The 10,668-nt window shown below is 45.5% G+C and overlaps 1 non-coding gene across 1 annotated transcript; it reads left to right on the forward strand.

Moving 5' to 3' along the window:
- Positions 1-3,584: 3,584 nt before the first annotated feature.
- Trnay-gua (transfer RNA tyrosine (anticodon GUA)) lies at positions 3,585-3,676 on the forward strand. Its single transcript is given in 2 exon segments — positions 3,585-3,621; positions 3,641-3,676. It is a non-coding gene; the product is annotated as a tRNA-Tyr (tRNA).
- Positions 3,677-10,668: the final 6,992 nt, after the last annotated feature.

Consider the following 10,668-nt stretch of genomic DNA (forward strand, 5'->3'; position numbering starts at 1 on the left):
TTCATTTAATTCCAACTCCTCCTCAGCAATAAAAGTAACATCTGGTGTTCCGCAAGGCTCCGTTCTGGGACCGCTGCTATTTTTGATTTTTATAAATGACCTTCCCAGCAATATTAGGTCCAAAGTCCGCCTCTATCCCGACGACTGCGTGCTATATATACCAGGTAATAACTTCTTCTAATGATCACACTTTACTTCAGGATTCTTTCACGGAGTTTTGCTCATGGTGCTCGGATTGGCAGATGCGCATAAACCTTCAAAAACAGTAGTATTGTCATTTACAAACAGCCATTCTCCATCACAGCATGTGTACGCTTTCAAGAACATAACAGTTCCCCGGGTGCAGACGTACAAATACCTTGGCGTTGTGTTCGCACACTTGCAGTGGTCAGATCATAGAGATTATGTTACCTCTAAAGCACTAAAAAAATTAGGTTATTTAAGACGAACGTCATCTAAATCACCAAAATGCATTAAATTACTAATGGACAAAACACTCATTCGCCCTACATTAGAGTACGCTTCATGAGTGTAGCATCCATATAAAGTGTACGACATGAATGAAATTGAATCTGTCCAAAGGAAGGCTGTTGGTTTCATTCACCATCGCTATGACCGTGATTTTTCACCCTCATCTGCAATGACCGCTTTGAAGTTACCTCTTTTGTGTACCAGACGGTGATATTGATTGTTTGAAACTGTTACATTTATTGTTCACTCGTCTTGCCGACTGCCTAATCATAACTACATCGTGCATGCTCTTCCAACTAGACGTGGCCACAACCTTAACCTAAAGCCATTTTTTGCGCGCACTTACGTATTCAAACACAGTTTTTTCCCGAGAGTTATTGAATGCTGGAATGATTTACTGTTCTTCGTCTTTCATTTATGTATTCTATGTACCCCACTCCTGCAATAGCCCTGCATATATGGCTGCAGTATTTGAAAATAAATAAATAAATAAATAAATAAATAAATAAATAAATAAATAAATAAATAAATAAATAAATAAATAAATAAATAAATAAATAAATGCCAGCGACGCAGGACACCGTCGACGCTCCCTGTTGGGTACCTTCAACAAATCGACATTCCCGCGGAGCTATTCTTTCGGGTTGGTTTAGCTTTACTTGGTTTTTTTCCTCTTTCTACTTCTGGGAACAGGTGGATAGCTGTGGCCACGGATTACGCCACGCGCTACGCCATCACCCGAGCGCTGCCTACAAGCTGCGCCACAGATGTTGCCGATTTTCTTCTACGCTACGTGATTTTATTACATGGAGCTCCACGAACCTTTCTGACAGACCGTGGCCGGACATTCCTGTCAAAAGTTATCGCGGACATCTTGCAGTCCTGTGCCATCAGGCACAAGCTATCCACGTCATACCATCCGCAAACAAATGGCCTCACGGAGCGTCTTAATCGCACTCTCACAGACATGCTCGCGAAGTATGTCTCTTCAGACCACACTGACTGGGACCTCGCTCTACCATTTGTCACCTTTGCGTATAATTCCTCACGCCACGACACAGCCGGCTATTACCCATTTTTCCATCTATTCGGCCGAGAACTAGCACTGCCCCTCGACACAACCCTCCCTGTTTACGCGGTACCCACCAGTGAATCAGCACTTGATGCCGTCGCCCCCGCTGCCCACGCAAGGGAAATTGGCCGTGACCGCCTTCTGAACTTCCGAGAGAGTCAAAGGCGTTTGTACGAACGGCGACACCGAGACGTGCAACTTCCCGCTTGGTTCTTTGGTGCTTCTATGGTCTCCGTCGCGTCAGGTCGGCCTGTCAGAAAAACTGCTGTCTCGTTACACAGGCCCCTACCGAGTGCTTCGTGCAGTGACTCCCGTCCCCTACGAGATCGCCCCTGACGCCCCATCTGCTTCCCAGTTCAGCGATATCGTGCACGTTACACCACTGAAGCAGTATCACCCTCCCAGTTATGACATTTACACGCTCCGGGACGTCGCTTCTGCCGCCGGGGGATCATGCTACACGCGTGTAGTATTTGATTGTTTGAACGAGGCGCGCGGGCGCCATCACTGGAGAAAAGAAGAGGAAGAACGAGCTGGGCTCGCGCTGTGAATCTAACCGGTCAGCGTTGCAACCGCTGTTGTAAATACAACCTGTAAATAGTTGCTCGTCTTACTGACTCGTCCTTCGGGTAACACTATTTTGTCGCTGAGTCATTTTCATTTTCGCTGAGTCATGCTCATGACTATTACTTCTACCAGCATCCTGTATTGTTTCCTTCAATTAGTACCCACGTCCGAACCCATTTCAGTGGTTGTTGAGTGATATACTTTTTTTTGCTGAGTCATTGTCACTTTTGCTGATTCATAGTGATTTTTGCTGCTTATGCTCACGTCTATGATTTCTACCACCATCATTTAGTGTTCCCTTCCCTTAGTGCTCACGTCCGAACCCATTTCAGTGGTTTTGGAGTGTTCAAGTTTTTCGCTGTATCATTGTCATGACCTACATGACACGCATGTCATGACATTTTTGCCATGACCTATATCTTATGTTTGTCATACACTCCAGTCATAATATATTAATTTTGGTACCTACCAAGTTAACGAAACGACAATGAGAGCACCGTGACTGTTTCACGACCTATATTACACGCATGTCATGATAATCATGTCATAATATATCATTTATGTTCGTGATATCCTCTTGTTATAGTATGCCAATTTTGGTACATACCAAGTTAACGAAACGACCATGAGAGCACAAAGTCGTAGGCGGCTAGATAGATAGATAGATAGATAGATAGATAGATAGATAGATAGATAGATAGATAGATAGATAGATAGATAGATAGATAGATAGATAGATAGATACGGTCAAAGTAGCAAATGCCAAGAAATGCTTCGCATTTAATATATTAGATACTTAAAAACAGCACCGGTACAAAATGGCAGGCTTACCGTACAATAATGTAACCAATCCACGCCTGTCAAAAGGAGCCAGCACGTGCTACCGGGTGTCACTGGTGTGTTCACGCGTGCTTGTTTTTAGTTTTGTACATTCTTCGGATTCAGTGAAAGGTGAACTGAACCGGCGTACGTAAAAAGAAGAAACACCTGTATAGAAAAATGCTTTAAGCCTGTTCCTACCGAGTATTCTATCCGGTCTTGCCTACAAGGGGTCGTATAGACAGCGTTCCCCGATTTTAGAAACACCCCGAATGATTATCGAACGCGACGAACGAAAATCACGGATAGAGCTAGGCTACCAATTGACGGTAAGACCACTGCAATGTCGACGGCAGTGCGTGTTTCTTATTCAGAGAATGTCGGCTCTCCGCTCAACGGGCTCTACATATTTGGCCACAGTGTGAATATAGCGTAACTAATGCGCTTTTTCTTTTTTTTGCTCCCTTAAATCTGTGTAGAATTTCTTAGCGTCCCGTTAATTGCCAGCCTACGTTCAAGCCAATCTGCATCGGTAAAAATTTCGGCGACACCGGTGAACCAGTTTCGCGCCGATCCTTATCCTCGCCTTCCTTCAATTAACTGGGTCATACCGTCCGCAGTCAGCGCCTGCTCTTTAAGGCGCGGTGTAACCGTTCCGTCGATAGCTCAGTTGGTAGAGCGGTGGACTGTAGAGGCACCTCCAAGACAGGCATCCATAGGTCGCTGGTTCAAATGCGGCTCGACGGATGGTTTTTTTTTCTATTCTTTACGATGCAAATGAACTGAGTGTTCCTTGCGATGTAGCAAGAAATGCTGACGTCAGCTCTCCTCACGCGAAAGGGTCATCACATTCACCGAGCAAAAAACACACACAAAAAAAGAGAATGACTCACTGCAAGAAGTCGTGGAGGGCGGCTTGCACTCTCACTACTTGAGCCGGACTGCCTGTAGGGATAACAACATTCCCTGTCCGACTCACTACAAATAGTACCGCCACCCCCCCAGTTTGTTGTAGCACTATACAATAATAAAGAGATTAAAAAGAATGACGTAACAAAAATGAACACTCATTACAAGCACAACGAACAAAATTATTCAGATACAAACATTCAGTAAAAGCGCACGTAAAATGCTTAGCGTGAACACAAATCCCAACTTAACGCAAATAACAATAAACACAATGCATAAAGCTCGCAATCATTGTTTTAATGGCAATAGGACAACCTAAAATACGAACAATACAGAACAGTTTCAAAATATTCCCACATTTGTCTTCTGCTTTGTCTAGTGAAGCCAACTTCTCTCTTTTCACATCTTTCGAGCAAGGATGGCAATGTAAACCTTAACAATTTCAGTAAATAGCGCGTGCATGACCACACCCATCCACCCACCGATGTCAAGTCGCTTGAGCACTGGCTCACTCTACCACACGTGGCAACAAAACATCTCCTATGGGCTGCGTCGTCTGGTACGTGGACTAAGTGTTTGAAAATCCTAGCGACCGTCCTGGAGCCCTTGATTAGAGAATGTGCCAAATTAGTTTCTTTTTTTCTAAACAGTCGGGGATGTGGCGTCGCCATGTAGCCGTTGTACTTTCATCCTCATCTTAAAGTCCTTGTGGTTGTCGTCGTTGTTGCGTAGAATTACAGAGAACTAGCTGCACTATGTAGCGGGCGGGAGGGGAGTGTGGTCGAGAATTTGGCCATGATATACCCGTGATATTTAAAAGGGAGGGCCCTTTTAAAGATATGAATTTGGAAGCGTATAACGAAGTCGCCGAATTAAATACTTTGGCAGTGAATGCGTTCGGGACGGTGGTTTCGCTGAACACTCTAATGCGTATATACAATATCTGACCGAATGCCTGAAAAAATTGTCACGATAACTTTTCATAGTGCATAAAGCATCATAATCACAGCGAATTACCACTAAGCGCGCTTATGTCCACGTTACTTTTACCCAAGGACACAAAAAAAGCAGAAACGTTTTCTTGTGAGTGCATATAAAAGCGCCATTTTGCAGTTCACCCAGAATACGGAAAACGAAGTACATACATCGACTTTCTCACAAATGAGCATTGCGGGAGTGCGAAGAAAAAAAATCGCGAATGCAGAGAGGCGCACAACGATTTGAAGCGCTTTTATCAGAGGCGAAAAAAAAAAGTCGTGGAGGTCTCGCATGCTAAGCGAGCGCTCTACCATCTCAGTTACACCCCCGACACGGAGGCGCGGTAGCCGAGGCTCTACCGTATTGTGCTCTTCACGTGAAACTAGGTCAAGGAAAACCAACGAGGGAGGTGAGGTGGTGGGAGACGAGCGATTGCCGCTAGAATGTCGCTTCGCATAATAAAGGGACTGTCTAAAGTTCGGAACACGTATTTGGATCGTGATGGGAATAAGAACATCGCCTGTCACATTGACCTAAACGGGCATGCTTGTATTCCATAAACAAAGAATTAGATGTTTAACTTGGCTCTGAAAGTGGGTGCAAAAATAACGTGTGGCGTCGCTTGATGGTGAAAGTTTAAACAGTGTCAACGAATCGGTGTACTGCCAGATAACGAAACACCAGTGCAGGGAGAGTTCTTTTGCGGGGTTATATTAACGTGTGGAAACGATTAAACCCAGCCTTCAGGGCGCGAACTCTAGAAGAGAAGTAGACGGACACACGCTGGGACTAGCAACAATTTTAATGAAAGCATCCACACAGAAGTCTGCAGGGTAGCCAGAACGCGCGTGCGTCGCACATACCACGTGACAATCAAAGGAAAAAAGAAAAAAAAACACTAAATGACACCTAGTAACCCCATTTTTCTAAATAAGCTATCTCTTTCTTGGACAGCGATAACGAGGAAACACTAACACATTGATTGTGATGTTTTCGGATATCGTACGCTTCAATCAGTTCTCGTTCGTAACGAGTGGTTCCGCTGCCTATAATTTGTGTGTCTTCCAAAACAGGCGCGCAGCCGCACACTCGGCAATGAGAAGGCAGGTTTGCTCCTCCTCCTGACGTGACAGACGTTTCGTGTTCTTTTAAGCGGATATTAATGCAACGCCCCGTCTGGCCTGTACACACGCGACCACACTTCAACGGTATGCGATAAACAACATTTTTGATGCAAGTTGTGAAGCTATGGCTGGTACTGCAGGCACTAGAGCACTGCACGGGCCGATTTTTGCGGCCCGGGCCCGGCCCGGGCCCGTTTTTACATTGGGCGGCCCGCCCGAGCCCGATCAAAACGTTTATGGCGAGACCCGGACCCGGCCCGGGCCCGGAAATAATCTACGTTACCCGCCCGGCCCGGCCCGCCACCCCTTTACCTTAAGCCCGAGCCCGGCCCGAGCCCGACTCGAACCCGGCCCGAACCCGGCCCGAGACCAAAAAACACATGTTTTTCAGACTTGAGAAGCCCGAGAATAACTCGCAGAAAGCCCGAGCCCGGCCCGGGCCCGCGTTGAAAAACCAGAGCCCGGTCCGGGCCCGGGTCAAAAAGCACACGCCGTGCCCGAGCCCGGCCCGAGCCCGTGAAAAAACTCCTCTACCCGGCCCGGCCCGGCCCACGGGCCGGGCCGGGCCCGGGCTTTCGGGTAAGCCCGAGCCCGTGCAGTGCTCTAGCAGGCACTCCTAGGTTTACGGTTTTCAATCCTAGCACATAGACTTGGCATCTTGCACGGTGCCTAAAACACAACACGAACGCCGTGCCTTCGTTTCAACAAGTATCGTTTCCACAAGTATGTACCAACAGGCCCAGCAACAGACTCTTTTATATTAACGTGTTGCCTGGAATTGTGTTTTCAGTGCTTCTGCTAAGTTTCTTTGCGTCAAAGAGTAATTTCTTTCTTATATCTACTAGAAGCTATTTCGTCTTGAAGTAGAAAAAAACAGGTGATAATGATGATGATGAAACAGATGGCTGGTGAAGATATGACTAGTGAACCACTCCATTTTTCCTTATCCATATAAGTAAAGTGAACAAATATTTATTGCCAAAAAAAAAAGCGTGAACTGTAACGACACTAACTCATATAGCCTTTACTTGAACTAGTAGGTAACTGCTAGCAACGAAACATTAATATTTTTAGCTAAATTTAATTCAAATGATCCACTGAATCCTAAAAAAGAAATAAAAACTTGAAAGCTCTAAGCAGCACTGCACTTTCATTTCGTGTTAGTCAACTTTCATCACAGAAATACAGGGTTCGAATGGTTTCATATTACAAAAGCCTCACCTAAGAGAATCTGTGTACTTTAATGGTTGGCCAACATTAAAGCGATTGAGAAATCGAAGTGCGTGTTAAAGCATTTGTAATATTTTGTTAGATAAATGAAAATGTATGTTTTTATGCATATAATTAATATGGTCTCTCCTATGGAGCTGGGCTTGGACCGTGCTTGACTCTGCGGCTCTTCAGTTGGGTGGGCGATGCACTGAAACTGGCCACGTCTACATTTCTGTAGCCACCATCAGTCAGCATGTCCTTCAATGCGACCCGTTGAAGACCCCATCTGTCGCATATAGCTCATGATAAACCTGCAAGGCAGGCAGCTACACTTTCGCCAACCTCGTGCATAAGGAAGAGACATAACTTGGGTCAAGGGAAGTCTCCGTAGCTTTACCAGGAGACCCAACTGAATGTTGTTAAGGTGCGCGAAAGCTAAGGTGACAAATCTGTAGAACGCCATTTGCATAACACGGTACCTCGTGAGCAAAACTAATGAACAACATGCTCACCGAAGAAACTCCTTTTGTTAGTAATTCAGTCGCACAAACTGAAACTGATGAGCGGACTAGAAGGTTCGCAATGCCAAGATTTTAGTGCTATCCGTAACATCAGGCTGCATTCATAGTTGGATAAGAAAATCACTGCTATAGCTCAAGCCCTAGTATGCATACTATTGATCGGGGGAGTATTTCACACTTGTCGGTCTTGTAAATCATTATATACAAAGGAAAATTTTCCTGACCAAAACTTTATTATAAGGAAAATGAGATATTTGCATAGGATTCACACCAACCACCGTCATTACTTAGTTTACCATAAAAGCAGTAAACACCACTCATGCCCTCTCCTTCTACGATGCGAACCTCTTCTAGTATTCCTGCAGCTCCTGTCCCGTCACCGATGCCACCCGTTATCGACCCTTTCCGACATATGGCCGGACTCAACTTTTTCGAGAACCACTGAATGCCAAGAATCCGCCATACCGTCATACTTTGCCCCTGCTGACCTTCCAAATATGCCCCCATGGGCAATCCGCCTTTTTTTCACGGCCCGACGGCGCATGCACCCGGCCCTGGCGGATTAGTCACGAAACGTTTTGGAAGGGTTGCGCGCGCGGCCATGCGGCCCCATCTCGGTGAAAAGTCCCCCGAAGAAAAAAAAAAAGTGCTCGGACGCGCACTACTGCCAACTCGTGCCGTGTACCGCGTTGAAACTGCACTGGTAGCTCGACGTTGGTGCGGCACTGAAAGCGTGCGTAGCGTAAGACTGGCTATGGTACTGCGACGGGCTTTCTTGTCGACGGCACCGATAAAATCACCGTGCCTACCATCGTTCGACCGAACCCCGCGCGATAGGCCGTCTAACCGATAAGGCGATAGGCGCAAAGCCTTTTTTGGTATACATAAACAATCGTGCTCAAAGTGAGTAAAAACATGCCTACGAAGTTGAAAGGTTGAAATGCAAAAGCTGCGACCCTCTCAAGCTGTGCACATGAAGTTTGAGCTAATGTTGATCCTGGCCAGCGAAGGTTAGGCCTAGCGCCGTCAAGTTCGTGCACCCGCTACCGGCGGACCTGTACTGAAAAGTAAGCAAGGTAGGACGAAGGAAACTGCTTCTGTAGTTCAATTCTGGCCTTAGCGATTTGAAATAAACTACTCTTCGCTTCGCCCGGTGCGTACAGAAAAATCTGCATGCGACGGCACAGCGCTGTGCCCAACGGCTAGGCCAACATCTGTACGTCACCGTTCACGTAGGCTGCCGCTCGTATTCGGAACGTAGATGGCCGGGTTTGTACGTGTTGGTATGCTGACACATTTCTAAAAGCAAGAAAATGATATCATGGACGACTCTATCAAAAGCCTTTTCAAGATCAATTTGTATTATGGCCACTCGGCCCTCCTTTTCGTCACAACATTCCAGTATGGCCCTTGCAGTATGTATATTCGAAAATATTGATCTCCCTTTGATACCGCAGGTTTGATGGGGGCCCACAAGTTCTTTTATCACAGTTTGCAATCGTCTCACTAGTACTTTAGTGTAAACTTTATAGTCCGCATTTGTCAAGCTTACTGGTCTACAGGATTCAACCGCCAAAAGCTTCGCTGGGTCTTTCGCTTTAGGAATTAAAATAACGTGCGATGTCCGAAAAGAAGGAGGCGCTTCCTTGCTCTCGTACATCTCACTTATCACACGGTGTAATGCTACAGCTATTTCCCTTTTAAAGCTCTTATAGAAAGCCCCTCCGAGACCATCAGGCCCTGGCGACTTGCCGGGACGGAGATCGTCAATCGCATCCTCAACTTCCGAAAGGCCTATTGGTCTCTCGAGCGCTTCACAGACTTCATCTGATACTGTTGGAATTAAGGACAAAAATTGAGTCTTAAAACGTTCGATATCACAGGTCTTTTTCCCCAACAGACTTTCATAATAAGGCTGAAATGCGTGCTCTATCATTCCAACATCATTAGTGACTTCCCCTTGATATCTTATTTCCCTTATTTCTTTGGCCGCCGCGTGTATTTTCTCATCGCACATTGGTCGCTTGGTTGGCGTCTCTCCCATCCATAAATGCTCTGCCCGTGCCCTTAATACCGCTCCCTTGTACTTCTCTTCATCCATAACTTCAAGCTCAGATTTAACTTGTTTGATTTCTTTCGTAAATAATCCAGGCGAAGAGCTTTCTGCGCAGAGCATGTATTTTAAACTGAGGTGCAATTCCTTTTCACGTTCTTTTTCTTTATGCTGGACTACACAAGCTCTCTCAATTGCGGTAAATTTAACTTCTGTCTTGAAGAGTTCCCATTCTGCAATGAAACACGCTGACGTAGTAGTGCTGAGCAAATTTTCGAGCTTATCTTGAACTGCTTTTCTAAAAACTTCATCTTGCAAAAAGCTTATCATTTAGCTTCCATAAATCCCAGTTGAATTTTGATGCCCTTTGTTTCTTTCCTATCGTTGACATAACCAGGCAATGATCGCTAAAGCTAACATGTATCACTTGATAATTTGAGAATAAAGGTACAAAGATTAATGGAGCATAAATTCTGTCTAACCTGCTATGACATTCACCTTGGTAGTGCGTATACACGGCATGATTTTCACTTGACAACACATAACCAATGTCTTCAAGGTCTTGCTCCCTGACAATCGAACTTAAAAGCAAGGCACTATTATCGCGAACGCTAGGCAACTTAGATGTATCTTCTGGAAAGCAAACACAGTTAAAATCACCCAGTAAAATGACATGCCTTTCATAATTTATGTGCTGCTGAACTTGACCAAAAAAGACTTCCCGCTCCCGTGCTACGTTAGGAGCGTACACGCATATGGCCCTCTAAGGCATCTCTGAAAAAGTAAAATCACAGAGAACCAATCTACCATCCTCGGATGACGTGACCGCTTCTACCACGGCAATGCTGCTACGCAAGAAAATAAGACAGCCCCCAGACCTACCCACCGCATGGCACACGCATACGCTATATCTGGGGCGGAAAATGTTAACCATTCCCTCCG

This window comes from Dermacentor silvarum, chromosome 8 (genome assembly GCF_013339745.2).
Source record: "Dermacentor silvarum isolate Dsil-2018 chromosome 8, BIME_Dsil_1.4, whole genome shotgun sequence".
NCBI classification, from domain to species: Eukaryota; Metazoa; Arthropoda; class Arachnida; order Ixodida; family Ixodidae; genus Dermacentor; species Dermacentor silvarum.